We start from the raw sequence: 12,407 nt of genomic DNA, 5'->3' as shown, positions 1-12,407 counted from the left end.
GGGACATGATTGATAACCTAGGCCCTGTAATGAATGAGATGACTCTGTGGTGGGCCATGCTTTGGGCCACCAATGTGTAGAGATTATACTTTTATCTGCTCCGGTATCAAGGATGCCTTCAAACTCTTTTCCATTAATCTTAAGGCGGAGCTTAGGTCTATCATTTAAAGATACAACCAAATAGGCAGAATCATTTCCTGAGGAGCCCATTTTCTTTATCTCAGGTCCTGCAGATTTCTCCCTGGTATTATCAGGGAGGAGCAGCAGCTGAGCTATCCTATCTCCTTTACTAATAGAAAAAACGCCCTTAGGGCTTGAGCACAGGACCTGTATTTCAGGGGAATGTTGACAATCCATAACTCCAGGGTGGACTACTAAGCCCTGCAAGGTGAGTGAACCTCGGCCGAGAATAAGGCCCATGGTTCCCGGGGGCAAGGATGGTATAGGCTCCACCGGTACCGGCTGAATACTCATTTGAGGCATTAGTAGGAAGTCGGAGGCGGCACGCAGGTCCACCCTTGTGGGTCTTCCTGGGTCGCCTCTCTGACTGCTTCCTGGGTCCTGACAAACCGGTTCCCATATCTTTGAGGGCCCTGGGACCGAGGGCCCGATGACCCGTTTTTTGGCACATCAGTTGATTGACTATCAGGTGGGGGAAGGACTCTGCCCTTTATATCCCTCACAGAGCGACACTGGTCAGCTCTATGATAACCCTTGCCACACTTAGAGCAAAGAGTGAGAGTCCCTCCCTGTTTATCTGGAGCTCTGCAATCTTTCTTAAAATGCCCAGGCTTTCCGCAATTAAAACATGTCCTCTGATCATTTCTGCTCATGGAGCGGTTCTGAGATTGGAGGATGGCGGCCGCTAAGCCTGCATTGGTGAGAGGTCCCCCAAGCTCTCGACAGACCCTGAGCCAGTCTTGTAAGCCTTTGTTCTTTCTTGGGGCTATGGCCGCTCGGCACTCCTTTGTGGCTTGCTCATAGATTAGCTGTTCTATCAGAGGCGCAGCTTGCTCTGACTCTCCAAAAATACGCTCTGCTGCCTCTGTCATTCTGGCCACAAAATCTGAGAAGGATTCCTGAGGTCCCTGGACAACTTTTGTTAATTGACCAGTGGTTTCACCTGCTCGGGAGAGCGCCTTCCAGGCCCTAATAGCCGTGGAAGAAATCTGGGCATAAGCTCCCCAATGGTAGTTTGTCTGATCAGCAGAATAAGCTCCCTGACCCGTTAACAAGTCAAAAGTCCAATCTCTCTGCTCTGGAGTCAAAGCAGCTGCGTTTGCTCGGGCCTGCGCTTGTGCAGCTTCGTGCCAAAGCGCTCTCCATTCCATATATTTGCCCATACTAGGGAGAGCGGCTTTTACAACCGTTTGCCAGTCAGCAGGAGTTAGTGCCATGCCAGCGAGCCTGTCTAACTGCACCAAGGTAAAATTAGCATTGGTTCCGTATTTACGGACCGACTCGGCAATTTCTTTAATTTGTAAGTATTCTACCGGAGCGTGGACACGCCCACCCTCGGCTCCTTCAAAGACCGGAAATGCCTGTTGTATTTTCCTTTGTTCCTCTCTGGGAATGAATGAGTCTGCGCACTGCCTCTCTGCGCATTGCTGACGCACTACGCAGGGCGGGGACTCCGCATAGGGCGGACCTTGAAGCCGACTGCCCTGAGGTTGAACAGTACGCTGGCTTTCGCCAGCCGCTTTTGGCTTTTTTCTTGACCAATTAGCTGGCTGGTAATGGGCTGCTTCTTCCTCCCAGTCTGTTTCCTCAGAGGAGAATTCTTCATCTGCTTCAGAACTACTAAGAGCTGGCTCCCCGAGCTCATCTAGTGACGAGTATCTCCTAGAGACCTCCGCTAATTGATCTTTCTTCTTTTCCCTTTTTCCTCTTTTTCTTCTAATCTCTCTCCAGGTATTCCTACCTAACCTTAACTTTTCCTCGGGTTCAAGACCCTTGGAAAGGCCTGTATACTTATTTTGTGTACCATATTTCCTCTTTGCTCCTACTCTCTCTCCCCGCTTTACTTCTGATAGCTTGTCCTGAATTTCCTCTAGAATCCGCCCTATCTTAACCACTTGATAACATGTGAAAAGGAACAAAAGGGCTCCTAACACCAGAAAAAATTCAAGGCCAAACATATTCCACTTTACTTCTGATAGACTGTCTTGAATTTCCTTAGAAAGTTCAAGATCAGACTTACCTCGTAAAGCTGTACTCACTGGTACTCTCGTTCCCCAGCTGAAAAGTTCTGAATTCATACAGTTGAATCCTTCTTAACAGTCTGCTTTACGGGAACCTTTATTACCGCGACCCGCAGTTCTGGTTCTGGAATGAGGGATCTTCCTTGCGCCAGTCCCGAGTTTTTTCTCGTCCCGGAATTCGGCACCAATTGTTATTAGACGCGTTCTCACGACCGGCCAGGAAGAACACCACAGACCAGAATCTTCTGCGGCAAAACTTTATTGCTTACATCTTCAGGAGCCAGGGTGCAGGAAGCAAGAGAGCAAGAAGCAAGAGAGCAAGAAGCCAGAGAGCAAGAAGCAAGAGAGCAAGAAGCAAGAGAGAGAGAGAAAACGAAACCCCGTCCCTCTTAAGGAGCATTCTCCTTCGCCTCGGACGTGTCACTCCCTGATTGGCTGCAGCCCATCGGCCGAGTTGACGTCACGGGGAAGGCAGAGCACAAGTAGTCATAAGATACCCTTGGCACATGCGCAGATTATTTGTTTACCACTTAGAACACAGCTGTCAGCGCCATCTTGTAACGGCGAATGTGGGCGCGGCTCCCAACATCCACACTTTGGTCTTCATTCTTTGTCAGTTTCATGTGTTTTGCAAATTGTATCTTATATCTCAGGTATACTAAGTTTCTGGGCTAATATCCACTTATCAGTGAGTACATATCATGTGAGTTCTTTTGTGATTGTGTTACCTCACTCAGAATGATGCCCTCCAGGTCCATCCATTTGCCTAGGAATTTCATAAATTCATTATTTTTAATAGCTGAGTAGTACTCCACTGTGTATATGTACCACATTTTCTGTATCCATTCCTCTGTTGAGGGGCATCTGGGTTCTTTCCAGCTTCTGGCTATTATAAATAAGCCTGCTATGTACATAGTGGAGCATGTGTCCTTCTTACCGATTGGGACATCTTCTGGATATATGACCAGGAGAGGTATTGCAGGATCCTCCGGTAGTACTATGTCCAATTTTCTGAGGAATCGCCAGACTGATTTCCAGAGTGGTTGTACACGCTTGCAATCCCACCAACAATGGAGGAGTGTTCCTCTTTCTCCACATCCTCGCCAGCATCTGCTGTCACCTGAATTTTTGTTCTTAGCCACTCTGACTGGTGTGCGGTGGAATCTCAGGGTTGTTTTGACTTGCATTTCTCTGATTATTAAGGATGCTGAGCATTTTTTCAGGTGCTTCTCACCCATTCGGTATTCCTCAGGTGAGAATTCTTTCTTTAACTGTGAGCCCCATTTTTAATGGGGTTATTTGATTTACTGGAGTCAACCTTCTTGAGTTCTTTATATATATTGGTTATTAGTCCCCTATCTGATCTAAGATAGGTAAAGATCCTTTCCCAATCTGTTGGTGGCCTTTTTGTCTTATTGACGGTGTATTTTGCCTTGAAGAAGCTTTGCAGGTTCATGAGGTCCCATTTGTCAATCCTCAATCTTACAGCACAAGCCATTGCTGTTCTATTCAGGAATTTTTTTCCCCTGTGCCCATATCTTTGAGGCTTTTCCCCACTTTCTCCTCTATAAGTTTCAGTGTCTCTGGTTTTATGTGAAGTTCCTTGATCCACTTAGATTTGACCTTAGTACAAGGAGATAGGAATGGTTCGATTCACATTCTTCTACATGTTAACAACCAGTTGTGCCAGCACCATTTGTTGAAAATGCTGCCTTTCTTCCACTGGATGGTTTTAGTTCCCTTGTCAAAGATCAAGTGACCATAGGTGTGTGGGTTCATTTCTGGGTCTTCAATTCTATTCCATTGGTCTACTTGTCTGTCACTATACCAGTACCATGCAGTTTTTTTCACAATTGCTCTGTAGTAAAGTTTAGTTCACACATGGTGATTCCACCAGAGGTACTTTTACTCTTGAGAAGAGTTTTTGCTATCCTAGGTTTTTTGTTAATCTAGATGAATTTGCAGATTGCTCTTTCTAATTCATTAAAGAATTGAGTTGGAATTTTGATGGGAATTGCATTGAATCTGTAGATTGCTTTTGGCAAGATAGCCATTTTTACTATATTGATCCTGCCAATCCATGAGCATGAGAGATCTTTCCATCTTCTGAGATCTTCTTTAATTTCTTTCTTCATAGACTTGAAGTTCTTATCATACAGATCTTTCACTTCCTTAGTTAGAGTCATGCCAAGATATTTTATGATATTTGTGACAATTGAGAAGTGTGTTGTTTACCTAATTTCTTTCTCAGCCTGTTTATTCTTTGTGTAGAGAAAGGCCATTGACTTGTTTGAGTTAATTTTATATCCAGCTACTTCACGAAGCTGTTTGTCAGCTTTAGGAGTTCTCTGGTGGAATTTTTAGGGTCACTTATATATACTATCATATCATCTGCAAAAAGTGATATTTTGACTTCCTCTTTTCCAATTTGTATCCCCTTGATCTCCTTTTGTTGTCGAATTGCTCTGGCTAGGACTTCAAGTACTATGTTGAAAAGGTAGGGAGAAAGTGGGCAGCCTTGTGTAGTCCCTGATTTTAGTGGGATTGCTTCAAGCTTCTCACCATTTACTTTGATGTTGGCTACTGGTTTGCTGTAGATTGCTTTTATCATGTTTATGTATGGGCCTTGAATTCCTGATCTTTCCAAGACTTTTATCACGAATGGGTGTTGGATCTTGTCGAATGCTTTTTCTGCATCTAACTAGATGATCATGTGCTTTTTATTTTTGAGTTTGTTTTTATAATGGATTACATTGATGGATTTTCGTATATTAAACCATCCCTGCATCCCTGGAATAAAACCTACTTGGTCAGGATGGATGATTGCTTTACTGTGTTCTTGGATTCGGTTAGTGAGAATTTTATTGAGTATTTTTGCATCGATATTCATAAGGGTAATTGTCTGAAGTTCTCTATCTTTGTTGGATCTTTCTGTGGTTTAGGTATCAGAGTAATTATGGCTTCATAGAATGAGTTGGGTAGGTTGGGTAGAGTTCCCTCTACTTCTATTTTGTGGAATAGTTTATGCAGAACTGGAATTAGATCTTCTTTGAAGGTCTGATAGAACTCTGCACTAAACCCATCTGGTCCTGGGCTTTTTTTTTTTTTTTTTTTTTTTTTTTTTTTTTTGGCTGGGACACTATTAATGACTGCTTCTATTTCTTTAGGGGATATGGAACTGTTTAGATCATTAACGTGAACCTGATTTAACTTTTGTACCTGGTATCTGTCTAGAAATTTGTCCATTTTGTCCAGGTTTTCAGTTTTGTTGAGTATAGCCTTTTGTAGAAGGATCTGATGATGTTTTGGATTTCTTCAGGATCTGTTATCATGTCTCCCTTTTCATTTCTGATTTTGTTAATTAGAATGTTGTCCCTGTGCCCTCTAGTGAGTCTAGCTAAGGGTTTATCTATCTTTTTTATTTTCTCAAAGAACCAACTCCTCATTTGGTTAATTCTTTGAATAGTTCTTCTTGTTTCCACTTGGTAGATTTCACCCCTGAGTTTGATGATTTCTTGCTGTTTATTCCTCTTGGGTGAATTTTCTTCCTTTTTTTCCTAGAGCTTTCAGATGTGTTGTCAAGCTGCTAGTGTGTGCTCTCTCCAGTTTCTTCTTGGAGGCACTCAGAGCTATGAGTTTCCCTCTAAGAAATGCTTTCATTGTGTCCCATAGGTTTGGGTATATTGTAGCTTCATGTTCATTAAATTCTAAAAAGTCTTTAATTTTTTCTTTATTCCTTCCTTGACCAAGGTATCATTGAGAAGAGTGTTGATCAGTTTCCACGTGAATGTTGGCTTTCCCTTATTTATGTTGTTATTGAAGATCAGCCTTAGGCCATGGTGGTCTGATACTATGCATCGGACAATTTCAATATTTTTGTATCTGTTGAGGCCTGTTTTGTGACAAATTATATGGTCAATTTTGTAGAAGGTCCCTTGATGTGCTGAGAAGAAGATTTTGTTTTAGGATAAAATGTTCTGTAGATATCTGTCAGATCCATTTGTTTCATAACTTCTGTTAGTTTTACTGTGTCCCTGTTTAGTTTCTGTTTCCATGATCTGTCCATTGATGAAAGTGGTGTGTTGAAGTCTCCCACTATTATTTTGTGAGGTGCAATGTATGCTTTGAGCTTTTTGAAGTGTCTTTAATGAATGTGGCTGCCCTGGCATTTGGAGCATAGATATTCAGAATTGAGAGTTCCTCTTGGAGGATTTTACCTTTGATGAGTATGAAGTATCCCTTCTTGTCTTTTTTGATAACTTTGGGTTGGAAGTCGATTTTATCCGATATTAGAATGGCTACTCCAGCTTGTTTCTTCAGACCATTTGCTTGGAAAATTGTTTTCCAGCCTTTCACTCTGAGGTAGTGTCTGTCTTTTTCCCTGAGATGGGTTTCCTGTAAGCAGCAGAATGTTGGGTTCTGTTTGTGTAGCCAGTCTGTTAGTCTATGTCTTTTTATTGGGGAATTGAGTCCATTGATATTAAGAGATATTAAGGAAAAGTAATTGTTGCTTCCTTTTATTTTTGTTGTTAGAGTTGGCATACTGTTCTTGTGGCTGTCTTCTTTTTGGTTTGTTGAGGGATTACTTTCTTGCTTGTTCTAGGGCGTGATTTCTGTCCTTGTATTGCTTCTTTTCTGTTATTATCCTTTGAAGGGCTGGATTCGTGGAAAGATAATGTGTGAATTTGGTTTTCTTGTGGAATACTTTGGTTTCTCCATCTATGGTAATTGAGAGTTTGGCCGGGTATAGTAGCCTGGGCTGGGTTTTGTGTTCTCTTTGTGTCTGTATAACATCTGTCTAGGCTCTTCTGGCTTTCATGGTCTCTGGTGAAAAGTCTGGTGTAATTCTGATAGGTCTGCCTTTATATGTTACTTGACCTTTCTCCCTTACTGCTTTTAGTAGTCTATCTTTATTTAGTGCATTTGTTGTTCTGATTATTATGTGTTGGGAGGAATTTCTTTTCTGGTCCAGTCTATTTGTAGTTCTGTAGGCTTCTTGTATGTTCATGGGCATGTCATTCTTTAGGTTTAGGAAGTTTTCTTCTATAATTTTGTTGAAGATATTTGCCGGCCCTTTAAGTTGAAAATCTTCATTCTCATCAACTCCTATTATCCGTAGGTTTGGTCTTCTCATTGTGTCCTGGATTTCCTGGATGTTTTGAGTTAGGATCTTTTTGCGTTTTGTATTATGTTTGATTGTTGTGCCGATGTTCTCTATGGAATCTTCTGCACCTGATATTCTCTCTTCCATCTCTTGTATTCTGTTGCTGATGCTCGCGTCTATGGTTCCAGATTTCTTTCCTAGGGTTTCTATCTCCAGCGTTGCCTCGCTTTGGGTTTTCTTTATTGTTTCTACTTCCCTTTTTAGGTCTAGTATGGTTTTGTTCATTTCCATCACTTGTTTGGATGTGTTTTCCTGTTTTTCTATAAGGACTTCTACCTGTTTGGTTGTGTTTCCCTGTTTTTCTTTAAGTACTTATAACTCTTTAGCAGTGTTCTCCTGTATTTCTTTAAGTGAGTTATTAAATTCCTTCTTGATGTCCTCTACTATCATCATGAGATATGGTTTTAAATCTGGGTCTAGCTTTTCGGTTGTGTTGGGGTGCCCAGGACTAGGTGGAGTGGGAGTGCTGCGTTCTGATGATGGTGAGCGGTCTTGATTTCTGTTAGTAGGATTCTTAAGTTTGCCTTTTGCCATCTTGTATTCTCTGGAGCTAGTTGTTATAGTTGTCTCTGGTTAGAGCTTGTTCCTCAGGTGATTATGTTAGCCTCTATCAGCAGACCTGGGAGACTAGCTCTATCCGTAGTTTCAGTGGTCAGAGTACTCTCTGCATGCAAGCTCTCCTCTTGCAGGGATGGTGCCCAGATATTTGGTGTTTGAACCTGCCTCCTGGCAGATGTTATGTTCCACTCACCAGAGCTCTTAGGATCCCGTGGCGTATCCTGTGTGGTCTTTGTGGGTGTCCGGAGACTCCCCGGGCCATGGACCCCTGTGCTGCAGTGGGCCGGAAGGGACTTGAGCCCCGGATCAGGCCGAGTTATCTTAAATTTATTTTTATTAGTCAAAGATATTTTTGTTCGTTGATGTTTTAATGCGCATATAAAAAATGTAGATCCACACTTTAGTTTCCCTAAGACTTCCAAATCTCATATTCCTCCTGGAGTGAGACAGAAGCTAAAAGTGGTTTAATTCTATTTATGTTCTGATAAGTAAGACTGATGAAAGTGTAAAAAACTAGTTATCAGCAACTTGTATGTCTTTTTGAGAAATGTCAATTGAAAAGGGTTTTTTTTTTTTCATTTCATTGTATATACTCGATAATAATCTTCTACCCCATGAATGTTAGTCAAAAGCTATTGTTAGGCTTTACTTCTAGGAACCCTCCCTCAGCAGCGTACAATAAGCTGCAAGGGACCTGGCTATCTAAAACTATAACTTGTGATATGGTCCCAACTCCTTTTAAAGTTTTGTTTGTAAATGTACACCTTAATATGGCGGTCTGTAAGTGATATTTAATAGATTGATATGATGTACTATATTTGAAAAATATATCTGTAGAATCTTGCCCAAGTTTACACTACAAAAGATTCAAGATACAAGATTCGTTTTGCAAATTGTATATTATATCTCAGGTATACTAAGTTTCTGGGCTAATATGCACTTATCAGTGAGTACATATCATTTGAGTTTTTTTTTTTTTTTGTGATTGTGTTACCTCACTCAGGATGATGCCCTCCAGGTCCAACCATTTGCCTAGGAATTTCACAAATTCATTCTTTTTAATAGCTGAGTAGTACTCCATTGTGTAAATGTACCACATTTTTTGTATCCATTCCTCTGTTGAGGAGCATCTGTGTTCTTTCCAGCTTCTGGCTATTATAAATAAGGCTGCTATGAACATAGTGGAGCATGTGTCCTTATTACCAGTTGGAACATCTTCTGGGTATATGCCCAGGAGAGGTATTGTGGGATCCTCCGGTAGTACTATGTCCAATTTTCTGAGGAACTGCCAGACTGATTTCCAGAGTTGCTGTCCAAGCTTGCAATCCCACCAACAATGGAGGAGTGTTCCTCTTTCTCCACATCCTCGCCAGCATCTGCTGTCACCTGAATTTTTGATCGTAGCCATTCTGACTGGTGTGAGATGGAATCTCAGGGTTGTTTTGATTTGCATTTCTCTGATGATTAAGGATGCTGAACATTTTTTTCAGGTGCTTCTCAGCCATTTGGTAATCCTCGGGTGAGAATTCTTTGTTTAGCTCTGAGCCCCATATTTTAAGGTGGTTATTTGATTTTCTGGAGTCCACCCTCTTGAGTTCTTTATATATATTGCATATTATTCCCCTATCTGATTTAAGATAGGTAAAGATTCTTTCCCAATCTGTTGGTGGCCTTTTTGTCTTATTGATGGTGTCTTTTGCCTTGCAGAAGCTTTGCAGTTTCATGAGGTCCCATTTGTCAATCCTCAATCTTACAGCACAAGCCATTGCTGTTCTATTCAGGATTTTTTCCCCTGTGCCCATATCTTCAAGCCTTTTCCCCCATACCATTTTACTCCCAGGTCCCTCCATACCTGTTTGTGGTTGCTTTCGTCTCCCTCCCAAGTCGGACTGAGGCATCCTTACTTGGGCCCTTCAGTTTGTTGACCTTTTTGAGTTCTGTGGACTGTATCTTGGGTATCCAGCACTTTTTTAGTGGCTAATATCTGCTTATTAGTGAGGACATACCATGCACGTTCTTTTGGATCTGAGTTACCTCACTCAGGATGATATTTTCTAGTCCATCCACTAATCTGCAAAACTCAGGATGTCTTCATTCTTAATAGCTAAGCAGTATTCCATTGCATAAATGAACCACATTTTCTGTATCCATTCTTCTGTCATGGGGCATCTGGGTTGTTTCCAGCTTCTGGATACCACAAACAAGGCTTCTATGAACATAGCAGAACCCGTGCCCCAGTGGCAGCTTTTAGGTATTTTCCCAAGAGTAGTATTGCTGGTTCTTCAGGTAGATCTATTTCCAATTTTCTGAGGAAGTTCCAGATTTATTTTCATAGTGGCTTGGAGAAATACCATCAGAAATAGAGGAAATTCAGTCCTTCTACAAAAGCATATACTCAACAAAACTGGAAAATCTAGATGATATGGATGGTTGTCTAGACAAATACCACATACCAAAGTTAAGAGGAGGTAAATTATCTAAACAAGCCCATATCCCATAAGGAAATAGAAATCACTAAAAACCTCCCAACCAAAAAAGCCCAGGGCCAGATGGACTTAGGGCAGAATTCTACCACCTTCAAAAAAGACCTGATACAATTATTCCCCAAATATTCCTTAAAATTGAAACAGAAGGAACACTAACTCATTCTATGAAGCCATAGTTTCTCTGATACTTAAACCACACAAGGACCCAACCAAAAAAGAGAACTTCAGAACAATGTCACTTATGAATATTGATGCTAAAATACTCAATAAAATTCTTGCAAACAGAATGCAAGAACACGTCAAAACCACAATCAAGTAGGCTTCATCCCAGGAATGCAAGGTTAACACAATTCACTATATAAACAAACTCAATGAATAAAAATAACATGATCATCCCTTAGAGGCAGAAAAAGCCTTTGACAAAATACAACACTCTTTCATGTTAAAAGTATTGGAGAGATCAGGCATTCAAGGCCCATACCTAAAAATAATAAAAACAATATATTGCAAACCAACAGCCAGTATCAAATTAAATTGATAGATACTTGAAGCAATTCCACCAAAATCCAGGACAAGACAAGGATGCCCATTCTCCCCATATCTATTCAATGTAGTACTCGAAGTGCTAGCTAGAACAACAAGACAACAAAAAGAGATCAAGGAGATACAAATTGGCAAAGAAGAAATAAAGGTATCACTATTTGCAGATATGATAGTATATATAAGTGACCTCTAAAACTCTACCAGAGAATTTCTCCAGATGATAAACAACTTCAACAAAGTGGTCTGATATAAAATTAACTCAAATAAAACAGTAGCCTTCCTTTATACAAATGATAAACAGGCTGTGAAAGAAATGAACAAAACAACTCCCTTCATATTAGTCACAAATAGTATAAAGTATCTTGGTGTAACTCTAACCAAACAAGAGAAAGATCTGTATGACAACAAGTTCTAGTCTCTCAAGAAAGAAATTGAAGAAAAACTCAGAAAATGGAGAGATATTCCATGCTCATAGATTGGAAGAATTAACATAGCAAAAATGGCCATCTTACCAGAGGTAATCTACAGATTCAATTAAATCCCCATCAGAATCCGGAAAATTCTTCAAAAACATTGAAAGAGCAATTCTCAAATTCATCTGGAAAGACCTGTATTTCTTTCTATTGCAGCATTAAAAATCAACTTGAGCTGCACGTGACCCATAATTTTAGGTGAGGTGGCTGAAAAGTAAATAAGTTACTTAAAATGTTAATGCCACCTTCAACAAGATGATCTGGTTGTAAGCATTATGTTTGTTAATTCCCACATTTGAAGCTCCATTTGGTGGAGTTAAGACTGAAACATAGACTAACAACTAATATTCTTCTGAAACCATCAGAGTTGAGCTTTATGTTCTCATTCATCTATCACCAGTTCTATAAACTATATCATTCTATCATTCTTCAGTAAATGGTTATGAGTATTATTTTATTATAATACTGTCAGATTATGTTGGTAGGGTAAATGATGTAACTGTCTTTCTGTGTATTATCACTTCCTTTATCCTTGCTGCTGGAATGACTAAACAAAGAATGAAATGTTGTTCACAAGCTGTACTTTGGACCTGTGATAGAAGTAGCAATAATTCTAATTAAGTCAGTTCAAAAAGGTGAATAAACAAAATGTAAACATTACTAACTGTACTGGCTAGTTTTGTGTCAACTTGACACAGCTGGTGTTATCACAGAAAAAGGAGCTTCAGTTGAGGAAATGCCTCCATGAGATCCAACTGCAAAGCATTTTCTCAATTAGTGATCAAGGGGGAAAGGCCCCTTGGGGGTGGGACCATCTCTGGGCTGGCAGTCTTGGGTTCTATAAGAAAGCAGGCTGAGAAAGCCAGGGGAAGCAAGCCAGTAAGAAACATCCCTCCATGGCTTCTGCATCAGCTCCTGCTTTGTGACCTCCCTGAGTTACAGTGCTGACTTCCTTCAGTGATGAACAGCAATGTGGACCTGT

Source organism: Mus musculus, chromosome 2 (genome assembly GCF_000001635.26).
Source record: "Mus musculus strain C57BL/6J chromosome 2, GRCm38.p6 C57BL/6J".
NCBI lineage: Eukaryota > Metazoa > Chordata > Mammalia > Rodentia > Muridae > Mus > Mus musculus.
This window is presented reverse-complemented; position numbering follows the sequence as displayed.